This window comes from Eschscholzia californica, unplaced genomic scaffold (assembly GCF_041429995.1).
Source record: "Eschscholzia californica isolate CP2 unplaced genomic scaffold, dmEscCali1.0.p SCAF_2, whole genome shotgun sequence".
In the NCBI taxonomy this organism is placed as follows: Eukaryota; Viridiplantae; Streptophyta; class Magnoliopsida; order Ranunculales; family Papaveraceae; genus Eschscholzia; species Eschscholzia californica.
Genome location: NW_028238309.1, coordinates 22,913,070 through 22,925,046, shown reverse-complemented (window position 1 = coordinate 22,925,046; position 11,977 = coordinate 22,913,070). Strand labels below are relative to the sequence as shown.

Below are 11,977 nucleotides of genomic sequence, written 5' to 3'. Positions count from 1 at the left end.
TAAACCAGGGTTTGAGGTATGGAGTTAAATATGTTGCTTGAGCGAGTCGGTCGTTGGGAGAAAATGTGATACAGCTAAGTGCATGCATGCCTTAGTTCTCTGGTCGTCGAGTGAAGTAAAACGCTTGCACCCCTTAGTCGTGTGGAGAGAGAAAACGGTCAGTCGCGTTCCTTGAGCAGGTGATCGTCAAGAGAGAGAATGATCACTCGTCTTCCTTGAGTAGGTGATCGTCAGAAGAGATAATGATCACTCGTCTTCCTTGAGCAGGTGATCGTCAGGAGAGAAAATGATCACCTGACCTCCTTTAGCAGGTAAGCGTCAGGAGAGAGAAAGATCACTCGACCTCCTTGAGCAGGTGTTAGTTGACTGCCAGTGGTTTGGATGATCGATGTGAGAGAGAAAATAGGTGGTTAGCTGATTGCAAGTGAATTTGGATGTCGGGTGTTGTTATCCATAGTTGGATGATCGAGTCGATTATCAGTTGATTCGTATATAGAGTTTTGTGGTCAACTGTTCGTTTTGATCAAACGTCACCTGGTGGTGAGTTGATGCCTTGAATGTGGTAATGCATGGAGCTATTACCATGAATGGGGATATCGTAACTCCCATCCAATGGATATATTGGGGATATTATCATATTGAATAACAGTAACGCCTCCCCAACGGATATACGAAGGGAGGTCAGTTGAGGAGGAGAGGACGGACCTCTTCTATCCAAAGTTGGATGTACTTCTGTATTTTTGTCTGCTGAGGGGGTGAGGACGGAACTCTTTATCCAGAGTTGGATGTACCTCTGTACTTTAACGTTGCTTCAGGGTTCCTGAAGATAAATGGGTCGGGCTCATTGGCCATTAATTCATGGGCTTGGTCACCGTGTAAGCCCATTGATCGTGGATTTCTAGGTGTGTTCCTGATGACGGATTTTGGCCCAGACATCTACAATTCTAGTAGATCCTGAAAAAGTGTTGTTGGTAAGCAGGGGGTAAGAACCTCTCCCTCAGGTTTTCTTTCATAGACGGCCAATTCTGGATTGGAGCATTTCCTTGCCCCAATCTTTGACGTTGTAACTCATCCCACCAAACAGCAACACTTCCTTTGAGTCTACAAGCAATAATTTTTACCATCTGTTCGTCGGGAACAGTATATGACATATCCACTTATCGCTCAACCTCATGTAGCCAATCAATGAACTCTTTGATCGACAAATAGCCATTGAAGAATGGTATTTCTGCCTTGATTTTGTATTCATCATAATCTCTACGAGGGTAAAATTTATTAGGATAATAGTTACCATCGCGTTCTTGGTTGCCAACATATTGTTGAAGTGTTTGTGCTCTACCTTGATTTCCATTAACAGCTTGGTTGTGGGCGAATCCCTCAACACATTCTCTGTTAATAGGTTGCCTAGGATTTGACATTCAGGTTGTTAATCATCTCCATCACTTGGGATAATTGATGACTCAAACCGTCAATTTTTACCCACATAGCATTGTTACCTCGTTCATCGTCTAGGTTTGTGTTTCTAGCTTCGTCTTCTGCCATTAAGCCAGGAGAAACCTCGTTCTTGATGCCAACTGACGTAGCGGAAAACTAATAATAGCCTTAGAACTTCATCTAACGACTATAGAACCGAAACTGTACGATGTAATACTAAAATACTGAATTTTTATTGATTGAATTGGATGACTGAAACAACTACTAGACCCTCATTATATAGACCTAGGGTTTCCTAATCTTAGTCAAACTCAAATAACAACTCCTAAAAAAAATAAAACACTAGAATAGCAGAAATTCTAAACTGAAAATAATTCCCAAAACATAGAAAACTACTAAAAGTCCGTTTGAGGCCCTAAACGATGGAATTTGGCCCTCAAAGTGGCCTATTTCGCACCATCCTTCAAGTTTTCGTGGCGAAGCAACAATGAATGACCGGAAGGCTATTTCGCACCATCCCTCAAAATTTCGTTCAATTCCGACACCCGTAGCTTTTGTTTTGGCCGTTTTAGTTTGTCACCTTTATACTTGGCTGCATCTATTTCTTTCATGTATTTTTCGGCGAATTCCTCTACATCACATGCTTAACTCCTTTAAGAAACAACCTAGTACCAGTACTAGTCTCCAAGCAAATATCGTTAATGGCAACACCCTGAGTCAAACCATCATTACCCATCTTCACAGAACCATAACTACCCGAAGTATAAGAATTGAACAAATTCCACTGCGATGTACCATGAGTAGTCGCTCCACTATCAATAACCCAACTGGATTCATGGCATGCAACATTAATATCATCAATTCTCAGCTTCCCCTTCGCGAGAGAAACAACTAGCCCTACTATCCCTCGGCAGACCTCCAGCTTCCCCTTCGTGGGAGCTTTCGTCATCATATCAGCTCCGTTATCATCTGCATGAACTTTAACCAACTCTACTTCTTTGAAGGCAACCACATCACGTAACCAATGATACCTCACATCGATATGCTTCCAACGTGAATAAAACGTTGAATTCTTGCCGAGATGTATTGCACTTTGACTGTCTCAAAGTAATACATACTTATCTTGATTGAATCAGATATCCTCAAGATAATTCTTCATCCACAACAACTCCATACAAGCTTTAGTTGCGGTTATGAACTCAACTTCAGTGGTAGAAAGTGCAACGCACTTTTGTAACCTTGATTGCCATGCTACAACTCCAACTACAAATGTTACCAAGTAACCCGAAGTAGACTTTCTTAAATCAATATTCCCAACCATATCAGCGTCAGTATAACTAACCAGTAATGTCTGGTCACCTCTAAAAGTAAGCTTCAGGTCAAAAGTCCCTCGAAGATATCTCAAAATCTGCTTCACTGCATTCCATTGTTCCTTCCCAGATTTGAAAAAAACCGACTCACTGTACCAACCGCATGAGCTATGTCTGGTCTGGCGCACACCATGGCATTTATCATACTACCAACTGTAGAAGCATATGGAGCCTTTTCTATATCTTCCTTCTCTGATCTGTACTCGGACTCTATTGACTGCTCAATCTAAAGTGTCCAGCAAGCTAGAGGCGTACTTTGTCCATATGAAACTTTTGAAGTATCTTCTCAATGTACTTCTCTTGAGATAAGGAAATCAACTTCTCCTCCCTTCCTCTCGAACAATTCTTATACCAAGAATCTGCTTCACTGGATCCAAATATTTCTTGGCAAAGAATTGCTAAGTTGTTTCTTCAACTCCTGAATTCTACCAGAGTTCCTGCCTACAATCAACATATCGTCAACATACATCAACAAGATGATAAAATCATCTTGACCAAACACACAATAATCAGAAGTAATCTTCTTATAACCACGTTCCCATTACCGACTCAAACTTCTTATACGGCTGTCTCGGTACTTGTTTCAATCCATATAGGCTTTTCCTCAAGTGGCAAACGTATTCTTCTTTTCCCTTCTTCACAAAGTCTTTTGACTGCATCATGTAAATCTCTTCCTGCAAATCACCATGAAGGAAAACAGTTCTTACATCCATTTGTTCAACCTCTAGATTAAGGTTTGCTGTCAATCCAATTGCAATGGATGACATCTTCACAACATGAGAGAATATCTCATCGAAATCAATTCCCTTCCTTTGGTTGAATCCTTTCACAACCAACCTAGCCTTGTATCAAGGTAGCAAACTGGTTTCTTCATGCTTAACTCTATACACCTACTTGTTAAGCAACGCCTTTTAACCCTTAGGTAATTTCATTTATAAGACGTACAAGTATTTATAAACGTTTACAATGGGAGAAACTAACATAATTGAAAATACAGAATATGGTAACTCTAATTACAAAGATAAAAAATAATGATGTTAAATACAAAACTATTCTAATTAGATACGAAGGCAATATATTTGTCAATCTTCCTTTGTTCTTGCCATATTTCTTCAATAAATTAAAAAAGAATTCGTCTTTGTTAAAGGATATAAAAACACTCATTCCAATATAGTATAAAAAATATGTTACAATGTAATAGTTGTAGACAGCAGGAAAGAGGAATGTATATTTCCAACTTAACCACCCACTTGTGCTGTAATGTATACAAATTTTTGGAAAAAAAAATATTTGAAATCTGATCTTCCACGGGAAAGTCGTACATCTTACCACTCAAAAAAAGTGGGTTGGACTATAGGACTACTCTAACGTATATGTTTTACGAGAGAGGCAAACCTCTGAGTGGTCGTTTGTGTAACATCCCAAGATTTTAAGTTAGATAAGGGACCCTTTTGAAGTCAGGCCAAGTTAAACACAGGGACTAAATCTGCAATCATGTCAGAATTAGAGGTATTTTGCAATCAGTACAAGGACAGGGACTAAAGATGAAATTCGGTTGTTTAACGGAAAATCAGAACCGAGTACCTTCTTTCAGCCGAGTTCAGGAGCAGGGTTGGAGTTTCGTGGGTGAAGAAAAAATTCGATCACGAGGGATTAGGGTAAAATTTTGGTGGGATTGATCTTCAAGTTTAAATTTGTGAAATCAAAAAAATAGGTTGATGGGATTGTTGGGTTTTGGTTTTCGTTTCTCTCTCTAGACTTTTCAGGAGATTTCTTTTGAGTTAGCTTTAATGGAGATTGATCCTTGCATGTGTAGGAATTGGTGAAATTGGGGGTGAGAACCAACAAGAATAGAGTAATTAAGACTATCATCGATCAATTCAAGGGTGTCGGAAGGAAAGCCGAAATGAGTTGAGGGCGAGATGCTCGAAGCAAAGCGGATGAGGACGGAGTCTTGAATCGCTAGGTAGGGGATACCTCTTGTTTTCTTTTATACTATTGTCTAGATTCATGCTAGAAGTAGGATATATGCATGCATCATTATATGTAGATGGTAGGTGATCATATATGCATGATTTAAACCCTTGATTTCAATGAAAACAGTATCGTTGGTTTGGATTATTGATTATTGATGGGTTAACGATTTAGACTCTGATTTCAATGGAACCTTTATCGTGAACTTTCCTTATTGATGTGATGGTTTATATATGAAAAATATCTTACGAATGATTTCTAGAGAAATGGCTTTCTAAACGGATTGTATATCGATGTTTTGAAAACGTAACTATTTCGTATGTTGTATGTGATTGGTGAAGTGGACTGAGACGAGTCATGAGGGTCTTGGCAGTTGTAGTGCTCCACTCTCTGGCCAGGATTCTCGTTGAGGTTGGACTCTCGGGGCTCAGGAATTTGCTACCCTTGACCGCTCAATTGGACTGTAAGCTTTTTTTTGTTCTTACCCTCGGGGCTCAGAGGCTGTACACCTCTGACCGCCCGACTGGTCTGGTGATTGGGATCCCTCTGCACGTTATGATATGACTATTGGTTGTGCCACTTCTGTGTGTGATAAGATAAGTAATGTTTTAAAAAGCCTATCTCAGTCGAGGGCGTAATGGGTGAGTTCCGAATCTGCTGAGATTGTGGGTGAAGGATGTTTTCACAAGAAAAGAGTATTATTCCGGTTGTTGACACAATAAATGTTTTTCCAAAACCAGAAGAAATAGTTGCATGCTAGGGTACCGATGAGAATATGCTTTTCGTCCCAACACGAATACTGGGACGACCTGACTATTCGACTACGGTGAAGCTAAAACTGATCTAGTTAGGCTAGGTGTATATATTTATCACGAGGTTAGCTTTTCAATGATTGTGGAATCGCCTAGAGGGAGAGGGGCTTACCTACCTAGGGGTAAGCCACTTTCTCGAGAGAATTTGAGTACCTTGGTTAGTACCGGTATGGGACGGTACTAGCCAAAGTACTATAGAATTCTCTGGGTAACTCCCTGTTAATTGAGAGGCATACCAAGGGTGGGCAGTTAAGTCTGCTATTGTATGTTAGTATTAGGATTCATATATATTTATATGTGTGCATGTTTTACTCGAGAAAAGGTTTATCGCAGTTTTGTTTTGGGACTCCTCTACCAGTTTAACTCGTGTCGGTGAGTTACTGACCCCCTACCATTTCTTAGTGTGCATGTTCTTAGTTAGAATCATCTGCAGTGGCAGGGTTAGCAGATAGATTGCAGTGGTTGTGGCGGGGTGCCACTTTAGTTTTCTTTAGCTTCAAGTTATATTTTATTTCACGAAGAACCATATAACATATATATGTACCACATAAGTTGTATAAGGATGTATGGATTTGTGCAGGATGAGTTAAGCGAGTTCTGGTTGTTCGGTTTTGAACCAGAGTCTGTTAGTTTCATTTTAGCTTTCGTTGTGTTTGTGTATGCTAATGTATGGTTTGCATGACAGGTTTTACAGGTGTGACCGGTTCGATTTACAGAGGAAATGCTGCCGAATTTTCGGTTCGTCTGTGAATTGTCGGGGCGTGCTCGTGCCTATTTATGGGGCACGGGGCGTCACAGTTTGTTACGTGGGAAATGGTAAGATGTGAAAACAACCTTTTCTGATGGGAAAAAAATAAACCTTTTCTCCTGTTAAATCAAGCTTTTAACCGTTTGGTACGTTATAGAAAAGTTTGTAGGTGTCTTTAGGAAATAATATATATTGGACTTAATGAGACTTGCCAAAACAATCATTTTCATCGATTTAATTTCAAATTAATTAACGTTAACGGTGCGGATAAATGAGGTTATAGATTTTAAATTATAAGCAAATAGAAAATTCGCTAATTAATTAAGGCCGCGGCTTTGGGGAATAAAGAAAATTCTCCGAGGAATAAATTTTCGAGGGAATCCAGATTTTTTTGAAAATTCTCCGGGGAATAAATTTTTATGGGGAATACAGAATACATTTTTTTGAAAGTTCTCCTCCATCTCATCTGTTCTCTCTGCCACTTCATTTTCTCGACACCTCTTCATCTTCTCCGGCGAAAGTCGCCGGCTGACCAATTTTCCGGTCGGCGACTTTCAAACATAAAAAAAAAATTTAAAAAAATTTTCTCTCTCTAATTTTTTTTTTCTTTTCTCTCTCTCTCTCTAGAACAGATCTAGAGAGAGAAGGTTTGTTCGTGAATTTTAGGTTTTGTATATTTTTTTTGGTGATTTTTCAGATAAGAACGAGTTTATTGATGATATTTCCACACGAGTAAGTAAATTTTGTTCCGAAGTTTGAATTTCACCAGTGATTTTGGATGTTAATCTTCTTTTGTTTTGCTATGATTTTGCTTTTTATCAGAGTTTTGGAGTTGAAATTAGGAAATTAAATTTACTACCAGAGGTAATCTCTTTAATCAATTTCTTTATCATTTGAAGTTTCTAATTTAGGTTTAGGAATTAGGTTTAGATCTGATTTTGTTCTTTTCTTTGGTTTAGGAATTACCAAAGACATTGAAAGAACCAATTGGAATCATTTCTACCGACAGTTCAAGCAATCTGGTTTGAATTCTGGCGAAATTAGGGAATCTGTTGATAGTAAGTGACATTTCTTCAATTGAAAGAAACCCTATTTCTAGAAGATTAAATTTGGAAAAGTGGTGGTTGAGTATGGAAATGATAAAATTGTTTCTTTTGTTTTCAGAATTTGAATCTGTGAAGTCAACCGAGCTTAAAACAAGAGCACTATCTGCCACAGATACTGAAAATGAATCAGAAAAGGAAAATCCCATCAAGCAAGTGACTGAGGAATTATTTTGGATAACAAGAAGAAATCCACATACAACAAGAGAATTAGAAGAAACCCACAACAACAACAACAACAACAACAACAACAGAAGATGAACAAGATAAGATTTGCGGCAGAATTGGATGGATTGAATTTTTATGAAACTATTGTTTCTAATTAATTACAAATCTGTGGTAGTATTATGATCAAACAGTTATTGTTTTTAATTTTCTCTCTCCTCTCTCTCTCTCTCTCTCAAATTTTTTTTTCTGTTATAGAGAGAGAGAAAAAAAGAATTAGAGAGAGAGGAGAGAGGAAATTTAAAAAAAAAAAAAAAAATTTATGTTTGAAGGTTTTTGCCGGACAAGATGATGAGGTGTCGAGAAGATGGAGTGGCAGAGAGGTAATAAGATGGAGGAACCTTTTTTATGCATCTTCTAAAATTAGAAGTCCCTTAGCAATAAAAAGAAACATAAAAAGATTATTTTTTTTTGAATTGTTTAGCGTGTCTCGAACCCTTGACCTCTAGGATGGAAGACTATACCTCTTACAACTCCAACCAAGGGTTGTTGACACAAAAAGTTAATCTTATTTGACTAGTTGTAACAAAAATCTTTATTCCCCAAAGAATTTTCTTTATTCCCCAAAGCCGCCGCCTTAATTAATTGTTATAATCATCCACGGTTTCTTACCTATTTTGGATTTATTCAATCTAGCTAAATTATACGAGTTTGATAAGAATTTGTGGGTGCAAATTAATTAAATTATAATCATTCAAATTCTCTCAGTTGAAGTTTAACGGTTTCTCTCAACTTTCAAGTTAATTTAAAAAGCAAGTTGCTTAGTTAATCTAATTAATTGGTTTTTAGATCAAAATCTACCTTGCTTACTTTTTGGATATAAACTGAATTTCCTCCACTCTTAAAAGATAACTTTTGTTACACTTTCTCTAAACTTTGTAGTAGAAGGCTATTTATTAATGTGCCCAACTGTTAGAAACATTTGAATGAAACCATGCCAAAGCTCAAATTTCAGCGAAATAGAATAAATGTCTTATTTTTTATTGAAGTGTAGACTCTACTTTAAATAATTGCTACAATAACTGAAACCTCAAATCAAGCTCATGGTCTCATATTCTCAGCTACACGATTTAACAGAATGTGAGAAAAAATAAATAACTGCATCCCTAAAATGAGGACCGCTTATTCAACATACAAGAAAATGGACTGGTGTTTGATTTTTTAGCACTTGTAAGTGCTACCACTTAGTAAGTGATAATCACTTAGTAAGTGATATCACTTGTAAGTGCTGTGGCGTTTGTTTTCCATTACTTCTAAGTGCTTGATTTTTGTTTTTATATTAATTCTAAATATCATAAAAATGAGAAATTGACTATTTTGACCGTAAAGTATTTACATATTAGTATTTCATATTAATTCATTGTGCTCCCGAGTTTAGGTACAAGAGAATTACGGTTTATGAATACTTTGTGTTGAAAATATTAACCTCAAATAATTAAAAAGTATGAAGAAGAAAGAACTTACGTTGCATCATGGAGTTTGGGTGGTTTCATGACTAATGAAGGAAGAGACGTGAAAAAAATTTAAGAGAAAAGCTTAGGTGAAGGATGAGTGAGAAGGAAAAGTGTCATCGCTAAAGTCATAAAAAGATTTTTTTTACTTATCAATTGTTTGAGATTTTCTTTTGGGTTATAATCATATTGGTAATTATTATATTCGGAGAAGGATAAAAATGTCTTTTTTAGCACTTAGAAAGTAAGTGAAAAAAATAAGCTCCAAGTTGGAGCTTACTTTTTTGCACTTACTTTGACCTCACTTACAACTGATATTCACTTATTAAGTGAAAAAACAAACGACCTAAAATTGCCGGCCCACACTTATTAAGTGAAAATCACTTAGTAAACACTTGACTCTATACGTCATACTTTCTCATTCCTCCCTTAGATTAAGGCCAGCGCTTTGGGGAAAACTAAATAGTTTCCGGGGTGTGAAGACTTGGTCAAAAATTGGTCAATTTTGTTTGACAATTTTATTTTGTAAATTGTTAGAGGAAAATAAAAACATCTACCTCACCTCTCTCTCCACCTCTTCACCGGCAAAGGTCGCCAGCCGGTCAATTTCCGGCCGGCGACCTTCAAACAAAAAAATAAAAAAGTTTTTTTTTATGTTGGGTGCTTTACTTGTTCTTACAAGAAGATTAACAAGAAGATAATTGCTAAACTTAAATTGTATTGAAATAGATGCTATTGTTGAATGTTGTTTTTGTTTTTGCTTGATATCTTCTCATTACAAAGACATCTATTTATATGGATCATAGATGATAGACATAACTATTACAATAACTCCTAGACTCTTAGACTTACAAACTCCCAACTTTTGATTTTCTAAACTCTCAAGTCTTGATTGACATAACTCTTGACTCTTGAGTAACATAACTCTTATGTAATTAAAAACATACTTAAAACATAGATAATTATTTTTCTAGAAATTACTAATTACCTTTCAACATTTTATTTCATCTCTCCTCTCTCTAAAAAAAAATAATTAAATTTTCTTTTTTCATCTCCTCTCTCTCTCTCTCTAAACTCCGGAGAAGGGGTTTCCCTTCGCCGGAGTTTAGAGAGAGAGAGAGAGGAGATGAAAAAATTTTAGAGAGAGAGAAAAGATGAAATTAAAAAAAAAACTTTTTAAATTTTTATGTTTGAAGGTCGCCTGTCGGAAAGTTTGCCGGGCGGCGACCTTTGTCGGTGAAGATGATGAAGTAGCAAGAAGATGAGGTGGCAGAGAGAAGAGATGAGATGGAGGAGAGAGAGAAGAGGTGAGGTGGTGAGAGAGAGGTGAGGTAGAAAATTTCCCCATAAAATATATTTCCCTAGAAAATTTTCAAAATTTTACATATTCCCTTTAAAATTTTACACCCCGGAAACTATTTAGCTTTCCCCAAAGCGCTGGCCTAGATTAACTGCACAAAGCAATTTTACATTGGTATCTTTACATACTACCATAATCTGTCTAAGTTTTTCAAATGATTCTAACTTCAAAGTTTTTGTCATCAAATCAAAAACTTCGTGTTGAGTTCCATAAGGAATCATCAACTATACCATCCTTAGTAAGATCTCTCAAGAAATGAAATCGTACATCCATATGCTCACTCCTTTCGTGTATGACTGAATTTTTGAAAGCTTAATAGTTGAGTATTTGTCACATATAATGGTAGTGCAACTTCTTGTGCATGACTCAGTCTCTTGAACACCTTCCTCATCCATAAAGCCCCACATGCACAATTAGCTAGTTCCACAAATTCAGCTTCTGTGGTTGACAATTTAACTGTGGTGTGTTTTTTCATAGCCATGAGATGCTCCCGAACTCAAAATAAGAACATACCTAGATGTGCTTTTCAGATCAGCTACATCACCTCCATAATCACTATCTGTAAAACCAAGTAGTTTTTTCATCTTCCACTCCCTTCTTATACATAATCCTATATTAATACTCTCTTTCAAATATCTTAAGATCCTTTTGGTAGCTTCCAAGTGAAGTTCAATAGGTTTAGCCATGTATCTACTGATTACAGTAACACTAAATATTATGGTTGGACGAGTTATATAGTAAGATACATTAGACTTCCCACCATTTGATTGAAATAAATCGTATCAACAACAGCTGTCATCTCCATTTGTCTTGAATCTTGACACTTGGATTGTATTGACTTACACTCAACCTTATCAAAAAACTTTAAAACTTTAGTTACATTTTTCCTTTGACAACGAAAATTGCCATTAGATTTTTGCAACATTTCAATGCTAAGGAAAAACCTCATATCTCCTAAGTCAGTCATGTCAAAAACTGTCATCATAGATTTCTTAAAATCGGGCATCATATTTTCATCATAATTGGTGTAAATTAAATCTTCCACATACATACTAACTATCAACACTATACCTCCATTGTTCCTTTCAGTGAGTAATGTTTGTTAATTTGCCATTTCTGAAATCCATCATTGATGAAATGAGTTGCAATACAACTAAACCAATTAAGCCTGTGGGCTTGTTTTAGACCGTATAAAACTTTATGAAGCTTATATACCTTATGCTCACTCACCTTCTTTTCACAACCCTTTGGTTGCTCCACGTAAACATCCTCATTAACCTCACAATGGAGAAACATTGGCTTGACTTCCAATTGATAAATCTTCCAACTCTTTCATGTTATAATTGCCACTATCATCCTTACTGTGTCCATCAAGTCACTTCAGCAAATAATTCACTGAAATTTACTCCTTGCGGTTGATAATACCTTTTCGCCACCAAGCGAGCTTTATACTTGTCAACTTCTCCTAACTTATTCAACATTGTTTTATAAATCCTAACT

General features: G+C 36.7%; 1 long non-coding RNA gene across 1 annotated transcript; it reads left to right on the top strand.

The window, feature by feature from the left end:
* The first annotated feature begins 7,015 nt into the window (after nucleotides 1-7,015).
* Nucleotides 7,016-7,589, top strand: LOC147556971 (uncharacterized). The gene is made up of 4 exons (XR_015235462.1): nucleotides 7,016-7,070; nucleotides 7,161-7,202; nucleotides 7,298-7,396; nucleotides 7,503-7,589. It is a non-coding gene; the product is annotated as an uncharacterized LOC147556971 (long non-coding RNA).
* Nucleotides 7,590-11,977: the final 4,388 nt, after the last annotated feature.